The sequence below is a fragment of the Ambystoma mexicanum genome, chromosome 12 (assembly GCF_040938575.1).
Source record: "Ambystoma mexicanum isolate Mex_15411 chromosome 12, UKY_AmexF1_1, whole genome shotgun sequence".
NCBI classification, from domain to species: domain Eukaryota; kingdom Metazoa; phylum Chordata; class Amphibia; order Caudata; family Ambystomatidae; genus Ambystoma; species Ambystoma mexicanum.
Window position 1 is genome coordinate 269,514,942 of NC_090936.1, and position 16,007 is coordinate 269,530,948.

Here is a 16,007-nt window from a genome sequence, read left to right on the forward strand (position 1 = left end):
GTTGGGATCATAACGAGAACGAGCTGGTCTTGAGCGAACTCAACCATGTTAGCCTTTTGATCGTGCCAGTGCTTGATCAATGCTTGTCCAGCTTTCAAGTTATCGCTTGCTTCCGTCATCATGTGTGACATTCTCCTCCGGAGACCTATCACGTAGTCAGTCACTCTGACTGGCTTGGGGGAAGGAACACTCTCCAACCCCTCCTTAATCAGGGCCAATGGACCTCTGACAGGATGACCATAGAGTAGTTCGAAGGGAGAGTAACCTACTCCCTCCTGAGGGACTTCTCTATAAGCAAAGAGAAGGCATGGCAGTAGAAGGTCCCACTTACGCTTAAGGGGTTCTTCTAAAGCACCTATCATGCTCTTCATGGTTCGGTTGAACCGTTCTACCAACCCATTGGTTTGTGGGTGGTAAGCTGTTGAGAACTTGTATGTAACTCCGCAGGTTTTCCACATGGCTTCCATGTAGTGGGACATAAAGTTTGAGCCCCTGTCAGAGATTACTTCCTTAGGAAACCCGACCCTAGTAAAAATACCAAGGAGGGCCTTAGCCACAGCCGGAGCCGTAACAGTCCTCATAGGAATTGCCTCAGAATACCTAGTAGCATGGTCTACTACAACAAGTATAAACCTGTTGCCTGAGGAGGTTGGAGGATCAAGGGGACCAACAATGTCAATCCCTACTCTCTCAAACGGGACTCCCACAACTGGGAGAGGCACTAAAGGTGCCACATTCTTGGAGCCAACCTTACCAGAGGTCTGGCAGGTGTGGCAGCTCCGGCAGTGTTTTTCTACTAAGGCCCCCACCTTTGGCCAATAGAAGTAGAGAGAGAGCCTTTCCTTAGTCTTCTTGAAACTCAAGTGACCTGCCAAAGGAATCTCGTGGGCTAACTGCAAGAACTGTGGTCTGTTCTCTTGGGGTACTACAAGTCGTTTGTAGTCTCCAGGTGCATACTAGGTCGGTTCACTGTAGAAGAGGCCATCTTCCCAGTGCAACCTGTATTTCCCAGGCTCTTGCCCTTCAGCCTGAGCTTCTGCCTGGTGGCGAAGACCTTCCAGAGTTGGACATTCCCTCTGTCCCTTACTGAAGTCTGTCCTGCTGGGTCCACCTTCTGCCAGTAAAGACTGCAGCTCAGGATGGTCAACAGGATCCAGATCTCCAATGAGTTCCTGGCCTTCCATTAGCTCTTCCTCAGAGTCTAATTCTACCACACAGGGTTGTACCTCCCTCTCAGCCTCAGCTGGAGGTGGAGTTACGGGTGTAACTTTGGACAACCGCAGGGAAGTCCGTGTTGGCTGCACTGAAATGCTGGCGGCTGGTTTCGGGATAGAAGTCTTAGATTTCCCTTTCGCTTCTGATTTCTTGGAGACAGCTGCCGACAATTCCAGTGGAGCAGGAGGGATTTCCTTCTTCATCATCTCCTGGAGAGTACCGTGCATGGCCCTCTCTCTTGCGGGTCTGGTTAGCTCCTGTAACCGTTTACTAGGAGGTCTGGGAGTATGCGATACAACTCCGAGAGTTTTCAAATCGTTACCCAACAGTACGCGTCCTGGTACCTCACTCTGTATGCTGACAGGTATCTTTACAGTCATGTCGTTACACTGGATGAGAACTGGTAATTTGGGAAGCATCTGCACAGGCCCTCCAGCTAACTTGGTGAGGCGTTTGGGTGCCTTAGCAACATCCTCAGCCTGAAAAAACGATTTATCCACCACAGTTATGCTGGCCCCAGTGTCCCTAATGGCAGGAGTCTCCTGACCATTCACCTGGACACTGTCCTTATAATAATCTTTAGTATTATCGGGGATAGAATTATAGACATCTAAATTCTGTTGTTCCCACAACCCCAGAGATACTAAAGAAACGCTGGCTGAGACGCCAATGGGTTCGTCAGATAGCAGTAGAAAGTTTCTACTTGCCATTTGGACTTCCTCCTCTGGAGCGAAGGCTAAGGAGACAAGCTGGACCCCTGAAGGTTTACCCTTACATCTGGGATCTCCTTTCACGTGGTCAGTCGAGCCACAAACAAAGCATTTACCGAACGCTTTTTGGAATGGTGGCTTGTTCTGATCTCCTTCCGGTTTGGCACCAGAAGACACCCTATTCTGCTGTGGTTTTCCCAGTGGCCTACCCTTCTGGTTTTGTTTGGGGCCCTCTTTGGAATTAAAGTTATTCAAATTCTCTTTTGAGTCTTTTTTAGGCTGTTTTCCCTCATCCTTTTTCTGAATTGCCCCAGAATCCTTATGAGTAGCCCTGTTGGCAACCCACAAGTCAGCGGCCTTAGCTAGCGTCCGGGAATCCAATTCCTTCGAATCAGCCAAGTGCTGTCTGAGCTCAGGAGAACAGGCATCATAAATCGACTCCAACATAAAAAGATTCTTCATACCCTCATAAGTGTTCACTTTGTATCCCTTAATCCATCCCTCTAAGTTTTTCAACCCTTCACTCACCCAGGTAGCCCAAGGGGTACCATCATGCTTTTTGAGGGTTCTAAACCTCTTAAGATACTGGGAAGGGGTCTTCCCGAATCTAGCTATTAAAGCTAGTTTCACACTTTCGTAATCCGTCTTATCCGCCTCCCCCAATTCCATTACCACATCAGTCGCAACAGGAGGGAGCCTAGAGAACAACCAGGGAAGTAACTCATTCCCGATGATGTCCTGGAGCCCATGATTGTACTCAAACAGTTTTAACCAATCTAACACATCCAATCTCGGTTCATACCTACCCACTAATTCCTTCGGCATCCGGGGTCTTCTGGGACTGGAGCTCCTAGAGGAACCAGAGGAGAGAGAAGCATTTTCGATAGACAACTTTTTCATCTCTAAGTCGTGATTAAGTTCTATTTCCCTGAGTCTTAACTCAGCTTGCTTCTGCTCAGCCTGCGCATTCATCCGTCTGAACTCGAGCTCTTGGTTTCGTTCAGATTGAGCCAAGAACCGTTTGTATTCTAATTCGAGCTTCATTTTTTCAAGTTCAAAATAAGCAGGGTTACTTGTGGGACCTGGTATGGGCCCCGTAGGCACAGCTGGTAAGGCAGGTAGAGGAGCAGGGGAGACAGTTTCGTTAGCCTCTCCGTCCTCGTCAGCCTCTTCATCGCTATCATCAGAATTACGATTCAGATCAACACCATCACCGTTATCTACAGTTGCTGGAGAAACTGGCTCCTCTGAACCAGTACCCAGACTTTGGTTTGCCAGCAATCTCTCTATTAATTCTAACTTCTTGCCTCTTACAGAAAGATTCTCTTGCCTTCAGAGAGCTCGCAAACTCTCGGTATTTTCACCTGACAAGGATTCTTGACTGTAAGTTTCCATCGTAGACATGTTTTTGAAAGTTGCTTTTTAGGGCTAAGGTTTGTGGTTAGTTATCCTAAAGTGTCGAAAAGCACTCTAAACTGTATACTCGATACAAATCCCACCGCTGTACACCAGTGTTAGGCGGAAACCTGTGCAGTTCCCTCTGGGACCTCTGCAAAAGATTTAGGACTACAGGTGTTTGGCAGTAAACCCACTTGGTAGCAGTCTGTACCACACAGATTCACTTGGTAGCTGTGGCTGAGCAGTCAGACTTCCCTCAAGAAGAGTTAAGCAGTATGTGGAGTATACAATATAGGGCAATTCTTCACAGTAAGACAAGCAAACACGCAACGAGGCTCAGTGTAAAGATATTAAGGTATTTATTTATAACGGAACATCTATGGAAAACACTATGGCACTATCACGGCAAACACTTCAATCACAATTACTCTACGAAGAAGAAACGATCAATCCCCCTAACAATATTTCGACAAGTCTAGGTTCTACCAGCATCACTTATTTGCAGACAGAGGTGTATGCCTCAACCTAGATGGCACTCTAATATTAGTTAGGACGGGAGAGAAAAATAGGCAGGTTACGAAATCAACACAGTTCAATACTTCACGGGAAAAATGCAAGGCAAGAAGGCAAGAACCACAATAGATCATAAAGTTCAGAGGCCAGGCCCACTCGGAGAGAGGCAAGGCGATATGTCCCAAAAAGTCTCTAGTGGAAATGCGTTCGAGTCTTTGTAGCAAATTGTTATCGGCAGATTGAACCAGTTCAGAACAATACGTGAGAAAGCTTGGAGGCGACCCAACAGAAAGGAGAGGATTAAGACACCTCACTCGAATTGATCGAAAGGGAAGCCAGGCGGACACAGTACCTTGTTTGTGGAGAGACAGCTCCGGCGAGGGCAGTTGTTCCTGGTGGTGGATGCACGTCGGGTCTTTGCCAAGAGTAGAGATGATCTCGTCGTCGAAGAAAAGTGAAGTCCGGTGCACCACCAGGGAAGAGACCAGCCGTGGAGTGCTCCGTCACAAGGCACCACCTTTTGGTCGCGGTACAGGGGTAGTGGCTATCCGGTTGCCGAGGTGCTCTGCACGGGCAATTCGACCACTGCGTCCTGAGGCGAAGAAAAAGCAAAGGGGACTGGTTGTTCCCACCAGTCAGGGGAAGAGACTCTCCGGCAGGGAGATCTCCTCTGTCGTCGGGAAGTGGTGAGTCGGTTCCGCAGGGCTCCACCGGCGGTGTCGTCGTGCAGGTCGGCTCAGCGTTTTCCCTCGTCGGATTCTTAGGTCCTGTGGCGACCTCTGAAGATCCAGTCCCAAAAGCCCTGCTTTTATGCAGAAAACCCCCATTCATTCAGCCTAGCTGTCAATCAACACATGCTAAGTGGTGAGCGGGGAGGCTCACCACTTGGGCCAATCACACCAGAGTGCGACCGGAGTTGGCAAGGCAACTCGGTCCAGGGTGCCTAAACTCCCTCCCATACCCCTGTGGTAACCCAGACAGAATGGCACCACTTTGGAGGGTCTCTGTACAGAGGCCCGCCAAAAGTGGAACAAAGGGCTCAACCTTTGGTTTAGGAGTCACAGAGACGAACACAGACGCCATTTTAAAAACCGAGTTCTGGCAGAAAATACCATCCGATAAACTTATTTAAGATAAGTAGACCGGTGGTACGTTAGAGATTAACGAGAAAAAGTATCAATCTCCAACAATGGGACGAATCCCATAGGGTTAGGTTCGGGGTCAAACATAACGAGTAGTTTCCACTGCCACCAGCCAAAACTCGACGGGGGGGGACGGGACAGTGCCCCCTCGAGTAACAGATCTAGGAGTAATCGAATTACCCCTACTAGCACGTCCACAATAAGATGGTTTGTACTAGTTCTGTTAGTAGATTTAGGTCTAGTAAAGCCAATGGTGACTTTACATGCCCGGGGAGACAGTAGTCAGTCCCCGGGTATGGAGTCTATGGTGGAGGTCCGCTAGGACGCCCCAGTGTTACGGCACGTAGGGTGCGGTGTAACACACATAGAAAAACATATGAGACCCTATTGAGTAAAAGACCCCATAGCCCATAGAACACATTGACATTCAAAGGAATTACACACATTCATGTCCAAGAGTGGGAGGAAAAGAGTCTCACTCTTGGCAGGATGGAAAACACAAATTCCAGAAATCCATCAAAGCCGCTTGGGGACTCACTAGGTTAGGAAATTCAGCCTAAACAGAGAATTCTCCCTAACAAGCTGCACTTCTCTGGGCTTTTGCACATCATAACGGCGAACTGACATGTCCTTCAAACATTCAGTACTGAGAAACGTTGTTTCTCTTAGTGTTATGACTTTGTTGCCACTTGTGTCCTTTTCTGATGAAAATCTTGAGGAAAAAAAATCAGCCAGGTTTGAGCTATGTGATTATTGTGTACCATACATTTTAATTTTTGAATTTGACATTTTTGGCTATTCGATAATCACGTCGATCCCTTTTGGCAACTGTATTGCATTGCGGAAAGTACATTAGTGTACCGTGCAATGGAGTCCTTGCATTTTCCGGCCCTAGTCATTATCTAAGAATGTTTTGGTAACTGGATAATGTGCCTAGGAGTAGACTGCTGGCAGCAGAAACCTTTTCATGTATTTTTACAATTTTTTACCAAGCGATACTGTGCTTACCGTGCTTGGCTCCTCCTGGTCTTTGTGTCCCGGAGAGTACTTATTTGGGCATGCATTCACCCGCGAAAGCCGGCACTTTTCGCGGGTGCATGTCATCTGTGTAGGTACCCAGGAAGCGGGCTGGGACTTTCTGGTCCTAATCCACACTAATGGGTCCAGGATGTCTGGTGTGCACAAGGACATGAGAGCTGCAGTGGTCCCTGATTGGACACTACTGGTGTGCATGAGTGTGGCAGATCTCCTCATTGGCCAGCTGGATGCGAGCACTCACTGGACTTGTGAATATGAGGAGGGGTCGTGAATGCAGACCTGCAGATCAACAAGAGGTCCAAATGGACCTCTACATGGAGCCAAATATCCAGAGGAACTGAGCAGACCCTAGGACTATCCAGAACCTCGCTGAATACGGTTGGCACCCTGAGCCCGCTGAAGTCCTGGTAGAGCCCTGCTATGTGCTCGATCTCTGAAGACCTCTGTGGGTGCTTCAACCCCTGGGAGTGGTGGGACCAATCACTCTTGATGCCTCCTGGTTGCCCTGTGTGAGAAACCTGAGGGTATTCTCACGCCTACTCCCTAGGGATCTTCTGTTCAGGTGGCCAGGGAAGGGCCATCACTTTTGGATCCCAACACTGGGGGTGGAGGAGGATCACCTGGGTCGAGGGTCCTTTGGGATTGGGGAAGAGAGTACCTTAGGGCGAGACATGGTATCCCCCCTTTACTAAAATTGATCTATTTTACCCCTCCTCAGCCTTTATGGGTTATATGCAATCCCAACCCATAACTCCCCATTCACCCCTATCTGGTGCTGAGGCAAAGAAGAGGGGACTAGGAGTAATACACACTTCCTATGGGAAACACCACTCTAGTACTGAGACAAAGAAGAGACTAAGAGTAATGCACACTTCTTATGTAAAACACCACTATAGTACTGGGACAAAGAAGAGGAGTATGCAGACATCTACTACTGAAGGCCAGGCATGTCAAAATAATTGGATTTATTATGGTCAAGCAATACCAATTGGCAACATACACCTGAGCCGTGTTAATAGATCTCAGGTGTAGAAAAGGTGGAGCCCAAATCAGTACAATGAGTGAGAGCTGCATGGGTGCAGGAAGAGAGTTGCCATGGTGCAGGAGGAGCGACCAGCCGTGGTGCAGGGAGAGAGAGCGACTTTGGAGGCAGGAGATTGAGACGTCGGGAGACTTGCCACTATCCGGGATGAACGACAAGACCAGAAGCGAGTTAGTTGCATGGCGTGTGCAGTACCGGGAACTGCTTGCAGTGACAGACGACAGTGGCAGCTGTCAAACTAATGAAAAGCTGAACGGCAGCAAACTGCAGCCGCACCGGTCACCAGCGTGTGAAGAGAAGTGCCCGGCGAGGAGGAAAGTGGTCCGCATCCCAGCTGGCCAGGAGGTGAGAGGGAGAAATAGGGATTGCTGCGGTTGAGCGGGAAGGGCCAGTGAGGGTCAGAGGACTCTGCAGCACTGGAGCACTCCCAAGGACTCGCAGGCAAGTAGCAGTTCACAGAATTGAATGCAATTACTCAATCTTGAATACCGAACAAAATGAAAAGCACTGTTTGAATGTAATTACTCAATCTTGAATACTGAACTGAACGAAAAACACTACTTGAATATAATTGCTTAATTTAGAATACTGAACTGAACAAACAATATTATTTGAACGCAACTACACAGACTTAAATACTGAAATGAATGAGAAGCCTGTTGTGAATGAATATATGTAATATTAAATACCGAGCAAGAGAGAAAGTATTGTTTGAAGTAAAACCAAGGCATATTAAATATCGGCATATTAAAAACGGAACAAACATTGGCAAATAAACTGACGAAGGAGTGTCAGACTGAGAGAAAGCAGTATTGCACACAAAACTAAAGCAAAGAGGTTAGCAAACCAAGGTGCAGAAGTCTTGCAAATGACAGATGCACAAGAGTGTAACAACTGAGGCCAAAAGGGAGGAATTTATGGTTACACGACCTGTGATGGGTGGACCGTGGGTTTTTGACAACTGCACCTAGACCTGGGAGATCCTCACTGTGAAGTTCACCTACAGTGCAAATCAGTCAAGGAGAAGCACAGGTCTCCTGGTTGCATGACCTGTGATGGGTGGATCATGTAGTCAGACAATTGCGCAGAGACCAGGGAGCCCTAGATGGTGAGAAACCAGAAATATTGTGGCAAGTCAATTGTGTACTACAGTGCAGTCTTGGGACAGGGAATTCTGAGAACTTAAAGAACTGAGAAATGCTGTCTTGGGGGAGGGGAACCTCTAGGACCACCTTTTTATGAATTGTGCTAAATTGAACTTGGGGAAGGGAACCTCAAGATTTGGCAAAACATTGGTTACACTAACAGCTATTGGAACTATGTTAAGCCTAAAGTATAAGGCCCAAGAAGAACTAAAGGTGAGAGCAGCTAAGACTTTAATTTTGAACACTATTTTAGTTAAGAGAAATCCCATACTTTGTTTATTTATAGATGCGATGGCAAGCATAGATTTTGGGAAACAGACAGGACTTTGAGTTGGATTTACAGACTCAGACTTTCCTTACTTTTCTTTAGGATATATAATTCCACACATTAGTTATAGGACAAGTTAGACCTTACACCATCCAGATACTTTAATAAAGCTTGTTGAAACTTGAGTTCTGTTGTCTGTGTCGTCTCTCTTGATACCATGCTTGTCTCACACCTGCAAAAGAGCCTTTTCTGAAGCGTGAACTGTATCTGGGCTATCCAGTGAACTGTCCAGCTGTAACCTTGGCACCCGTGCAGGAGCGTTGTCCCATCGAGTTGTGTCTCGAGCTTTGGGGAAATACTAGCTTGCACTGCATATCACTGTCTTGCTTTTTGCAAGCTAATGCATGTCACATGTGTAGGTACCCAGTAAGTGGGCTGAGAATGGCTGGTCCCAATCCACACTATTGGGGCCAGGATGTCTGGTGTGCAAGAGGACATGACAGCCGCTGTGGCCCCTGATTGGACCACTGCTGGCATGCATAAGTGGGGCAGATCTCTTCATTGGCCATCTGGGTGCGAACCCACACTGGACTCATGGATATGTGGAGGGGCCCTGAATGCAGACCCGCAGATCAGCAACAGGTCTGAATCGACCTGTACATGGAGCCAACTATCGAGAAGAACTGAGCAGACCCAAGCACTATCCAGAACCTCACAGAAGATCGTTGGCAACCTAAGCCTGCTGAAGTCCAGGTAGAGCCCTGCTTTGCACTCGATCTCTGAAGACCTGTGAGGGTGCTTCAACCCCTTGGCATGGTAGGATAAATCACTCTTGATGCCCCCTGGTTGCCCTGCAAAAGAGCCTTCTGAAGTGTCTCTGTGCCATCCAGTGGACTGTCCAGCTTGAACTTTGGCACCTGTGCAGGAGCGTTGTCCTACCGGGATTTGTCTCAAGCTTTGGGGAAATCCTAGCTTGCACTGCAAAGAACCTACTTGCCAAATTCAGCTGCATTGGTGCTTTCTTTGTCCTGCAATTGAGACGAGAGATATAGCTCATGAGGTAAATCGGACCTGCATCTGCACCCGCAGCAAATCTGCACTTTGAAGTTAAATCAAGGGTGGAAGATCGTACTACAGACAACCCTCTCCAGACCTGCCAAGTTTGGACCCGGAGTGAGCTATGGTCAGTGAGTAATCAAACTACTTACCAGTGATCCCTAGTTCATCCATTGCATTTTTACATACAAAGGATTCCTTGTGGTCCTTGCCTTGGCTTGGGTAGCCTCCGCTTCCTACGCCCTCTGAAAATTGGGAATAGCTTTGTCCTCCACAGTCTCCATTGACCAAATCGACTACATATATTTTACATAGAGTGTGTGAGTGGTGATATTATGTGTTTTCCATTATTCACTTGTGTTTGGTCTCGGGCCTAATAAATTGTATATTTTCGTATATACTACTCTGTAAGGGTAATTCCTGCTGTATAACTTTGTGTACTCATCAAAGACCTCGGATCACCGCCACTCCTTCCTTGACTTAGCCTTGACTGCTCTCCAAGCTACCGTGAATTGGCCTGGCTGTCTTCCCAGAAGTGTTCCCTGTTTCACTAAACAAGGGTAGCCTCCTAAACATCTGTTCACCACAGCAGTGTTTAGAAATTCATTCTAACACTGCTCAGCAACTTTTATTATTTTTAAATAATAGGTGCAACATGTACAGTGGCCACGCCTGAAGGCCATGGCCAACGGGCCCCAAAGAAAATGTACCATAACAAAACCATTGAAATTCAGTGAAAAACATTAGTCAAGAGAGAAGTACGGTGATCTGATTTATCGCAAAAAACATGTGATGTCATCTTTCATGTCCTGGGTGTTAGTCTTTGCAGTTCACAGTGGTGGTGCTAGTTATGGTTGATTAGCGACCATAACTGGCGAATTTCTGTTTTTTTGGGTTTTACTTGCAACCATAACGTCCTTTTAACAAAGTGTTTTATTGAAATTCGTAGGTTTTTATTAGTGCAACCGAACCATAACATTCCTATAAAAAAAGAATTTCAGGATTCTAGAACTGCAAGCTCAAGAGATGGCTGCATAGAAGCTGTGCTCCTGTGCCCTGCTTGATATTTGTACATTCCCTTGAAAATATGTCAGACCCAATTCTTGTAGAGACTTCTCAGCCAGCAAAGCATCAGAAGGGGGAAGAGGAGGCAAGAGATGACAAACTGTTGGACCGTCTTACTAAGGTTACCATGGACATCTCAGAAATAAAAGCCAGGATGATCAAGGCAGAGGAGAGGTTCTCAACGCTCACATGTAAAGTCTCTGAAATTGAAGACCACATGACAGCTACAGATGAAAAGAATTTAAAACTACATGACAGAATCAATTAATTGGATGTGCAAAATGGAAAATTGCTGGAGAAACTTCCAGAGCAAGAACATTTCTCAAGGAGAATAATATCCGGGTTGCTGGATTTCCGGAAGATGTTGAGCGTGTAAATCCTATGCAGTTTCTGGAGAAGGCTTTAACCTCAATACTGAAATTAGACTCATCTGTTTCCTTGGAAATGGAAAGGGCAGACAGGTCCTTGGGCAGGAAGCCAGCAATGGGACAATGACCAAGACATTTTGTGGTGAAGTTCCTCAGATACCTATCCAGAGAACTGATTTTGAAAAAGTCACATGAGTTGGGTGACTTATCTTGGGGGGGCAATAAGATTACGATATTTAGTGATCTTAGTAAGGATGTGTTGGATAAAAGAAGGCTTTTTAAAGTGACAAAGGAGAAAGCGAGGAACTGGAAACTGCAGCATTATATGGTCTATCCCACAATTTTAAGGGTGGTAGTGGATGGCTAGACTCATTCCTTTACAGATCATATCAGTGCTGAAGCTTTTTTGACACAGTTGGAGTCTTCAAGTATGGAAATTACTATTTCTGAGCCTCAGAAGCGTGCTATGAAAAAGAAAAGATGATTTGTTTTGCACTGTTCTTTATCAACATTTCCATGTCTTTTGACTTTCATCTTTTCCTGTTTATTCATTTGGTTTATAAATATATCTAGTGTTAACTTATTCCGTTGTATCAATTGGATGTTGTAAATGACCTTGGAATGCACTGCTGGTTCAAATATACACAAGTGAGTGATGCGGAGCAGTATGGACTGAGTAAAGGACCTTGACATTTCAAACATTAGATCACGTGGCTTACGCACGTACGGCCTTGCATCCAGGAAGTGAATGACAGTCTACACACATGGAAAAGACTGGGTAAGGACGCCGTGCAGAAGATGTTACGGAATAATTCTGTTTGAAGAAACTGGTAATCGGATGTTTTCTGGCAAGTAAGTACACTACAGACAAACCTCCTTCATCGTTGTTATTATTGTAAATAATACGTCACCAAGAAGCACTCACTGTTCCGTAATAGCGGAATCACGGCTGCCGTACAGTATCTTCCTCTGCTATATTACCCAACTAGCTCTAATGGCTTAATTTCGAGTTTAGGGAGCGCATTCTAAAAGCCACCTATGGGTAAAATGAAAGGAAGGGCCGTCTTGACATCCTTGTGATGGAACATTTGTGCACTCTTGCATTACAATAATTCCAGCATCACAGTGTATAGGGAACGAACAAACCCTCAGATGGACAGGGTTTTAGAATTTATATTTTGGCTCCATTCTGTCTCACAATATGTTGTTGGAAGCCGTGACCGCAATCCAAGGCTCGTATGGAGTCCAGTGCTTCGACATGGCAGAGCGTGGCCTTGTTTTCAGAGGGAATAAGTCAGAGGAGACACCTTCCAACAGTGCCTCTGTGTCTTATCCTATATTCGCCTCGGTCAGCCTCACACTGTAAAATGACAAACTTTGACCAGTACCACAATCTGATATGTGGCTATTTGTCAAATGACCTGTTATGATACAGGAACGTCCCATGTTAGTATACTTTTAGCATTGGTGATCAGCTTCTGGATAACAATTATGTATAATTGCTAATGCTACACCTCCGTACACGCTGAGCTGATGACTGTGCGTTAAATAACATCAGACCACAAATGCTTTGAACTTGGAGCATACATTCGATTTCAAATACCCGATTTCATTTGGCTATGGTGGGGAAAATGGAATGTGACCTAGCCCAAGGATAGGCAGCTGTTGTGTGTTGTACTAACTCTTCTCGGCAAAATTTGAATCCATACTTTCCTAGTATTTCCCCAGAGATGGCTGATCATCATTGCTATGGCTATTGTTCTTTTCTCAAGTTAAATGTCAGCTGCAGTTAATCTAGTAGCTGCATTGGAGCAGTTGTGTGTGAGGCTGGCACATTTCACATGTGGGGACCCACAATGCTTATTTTGTCTACCCTCCTGTACCTTCAATGACACCTGGATGGAGGTGTCCTGTATACAGATTTGCCATGTGACACTTTTAAAGGCACTCATTATTGTTTGAGACAGTTTACGCCATCGATGGAAGGCGAATGGTGAAGGCGTTTGCAGGGAAGTGCTATGGAACTACCAGTGCCTAACGTGCAACTCTGAATATGCAGCTCTTAAGAATTAGATGTTATGACTCCAGGTCTTACTGTGGATATTTTGGACTAACTTCAAATTTTAATATGAGGGTTTGCAAGAAGATGATGTTGGTGTGAGGCGTTCAAAATGTACATTGATGGCTCTTAATGAATCTGAAGATATTCCATGTGAGACGAGTTTGGCTGTTGATAGGCTTGAAGATTTCTGCTCACTTCTATGTTACGTGATGTTATATTGTTTGTGAAATGGGTGATTGTTTTGGTGGCTTAGACCTGTGGGCATTTTGTCCTGACTAGTACTTTTGGTTTGATACTATTGAGGAAAGGGAATCTGTTGTGGATCTTATAGTACTGAGGTGGGTTTTTTATTGAAGGGCTGAAGACTTAGTTTGCTTTGGGTGTAGAATGGGGAAGGTTGGATATAGAATTCTATTATTATTCTTTGTTGTGCTGATGTATTTTGAATTCTGAACAAACTCTATAGTTGATTGCTAAGTGTTCAGATCTGTGTTTTAGTGGAGGTTAAAAAAAAATTCTAATTGGCTGTGTTTGAAGATCACCTGGGTGGGGGTTGTTCATACTACTTGATTACGGCTGGAAGTGGATATATGTGTGATTTGGGTCAAAGTATTATTAGTAGATTGTTGATGGGATATGTAGTGTGTTCTGCTAGATGTTTTATGGATAGGGTTTTGTTTCTTTTTCTCTTCATTGCTGTATTTCTTTCAAGGGAGTATTGTAATAGTTGTATATAAGTTGGGCATAGGTTCTGGGGGTTGTGGTCTAGTGATGTTTTTTTTCTCTTTGGCCTTTGTTAGTTCGTCTGGATTCCAGACAGTTTTCAAGATGATTTGGTTGTTGTTTATGTTCTGTGTGTGTGTTTGTGTGTCTGTTGGGTGGTGGGGTCATTTTCTCTACTTTGCATCATCTTATCAGTGTTATGGACATGGCTTTGCTTCGTATGATTAGACCATTGTGTGTTTGCAATTTCTGTTTATATGAACTATTGAATTGCTGATGATGGGGACATTAAGTTTTGTCACATGGAATGTTAAAGGGATGAATTGTCCAAAGAAGGAGAAAAATATAATGACAAAGTTGAGGAGTGAAAAAGCAGATGTAATCTTTCTACAGGAAACTCATTTGACTGAACAAATTGGAAACTTTTATGGGGTTTCAAAGTGTATGAAAGTCCTGTTGAATTGTTATTCGAGCAGGTCAAGTGGAGTGGTTTGTTAATCCGAAAATCCTTGGGTATGAAAGTTGAGAATGTTGTTATGGATGATGCAGGATGATTTATTTTGGTCGATGTAGTATATGAAGGGAAACATTTGACGTTTCGATCAGTGTATAGCCCTTGTACTAATGGTATACATTTATTTAGAAGGCTAACGGATTGTTTGAAAACAATGAGTGGCGATAAAATAGTTTTGGGTGGTGACTTTAATTGAGTTTTAGATGCTTCTTTGGCTAGGTTGTCAAATTGCAGGTTCTCGGGTTCGGTGAGTGGTGTTTTTGGTGATTTCCTTTAAACATTTGATTTGGTGGTTACTTGGAGGTTACTGCATCCTGCAGATAAGGAGTTTTTGTTCTATTCTCCAGCCCATGACTCTTACTCAAGATTGGATTATTTGTTGGTGTCAGATGTGATGGTTGATGATATTGTGAGTGTAGACATGGGAGAAAGGTGTCTATCGGATCACGCATTGGTAAAGTTGAAACTTGAACGGGGAATAGTGAAGTTGGGTATGGATAAGTGGAGATTGAAAACATTCATTCTAAAGGATGAGAAAGTTTGTGACGAAATAAGTAGTTTTATTGATCATTTCTTTATGGATATGGGATGATTTCAAAGCTACTTTTCGGGGAGTGTTGATTAATTGAACATCCAGGAAAAGAAAATAGGGGAAAAAACAGTGATCTTGAATTGAAATTGAAGTCTATACAACAAAAGTATGCACTTTCTGGTAAATAATAGGGATAGTTTAGAAATGGATGAGGCTAGGGGCGAATAGAAAAAGACTTTGAGTGAACAAATTGAGAAAGGCATGTATTGTATGAGGCAGAAGTTTTGGGAGGAAGGGAATAAGCGTGATCGATTATTGGCTAATAAGTTGAAGAGTTTAACTGAGAGGTTGTTTGTTCATAAGGTCTTAGATGACGCTGGGAATATAAAGGTTAAGCATAGGGATATTTGTAATTGCTTTTCGGCTTTTTATGCATCCTTGTATTCGGATAACTTGCAATCTGATGAAATGGTGCTGAGTGAAATATTTGCAAACATAGGAATTTCCGTTCTGTCTGTAGACAGAGGCTCTTGATGCCCCAATTAGTGAGAATGAGGTAATTGGGGCTTTTTGTCAAATTAAAATGGGTAATTCTCCTGGTCTAGACGGGTTACCGATTGAGTTTTATAAAACCTTTAGTTTGGTCTTGGTTCTAAGTTTGTGTGAGCTTTATGATCAATTTCTTTCAGAAGGGATACTATGGGCCTCATTACGACTTTGGAGCTGGCCATGCCCTTATTAAGGGCATGGCTACCTCCAAAATAGTGTCCGGGTCCGGGTTCCCTGAATGGGGAAATACCGGCCCATTCCGAGTATGGAGGGCCCGGTATTTCCTCCATCAGTGAACCCAGGCCCGGTCCTTCCCCATTCCCATTCGAGCCCTCATCGGGCTCAATGGGAATGGGGAGGGAGCTAACAACGGGCCCATTACGAACGGGTCCATTGTTAGCTCCCTGGTCCCCTCGCGGGACCTGCTATGGACAACTGGAAAAAACCAGACGTCCAGAGCGGGTCCCGCGAGGGTCCTCGTAATAGTGCAGAGTGGGTTTAACGGCGCTGGCACCATTACCGGCGCTGTTAAACCCATTCTGCACAGGTTATAATGAGGCCCTATGTCCTTCTATGCGGAAGGCGGTTATTACGCTAATACCAAAGGAAGGAAAAGATTCTGCTAAATGCAGTAATTATAGACCTATCTCTCACTTAAATGTAGATA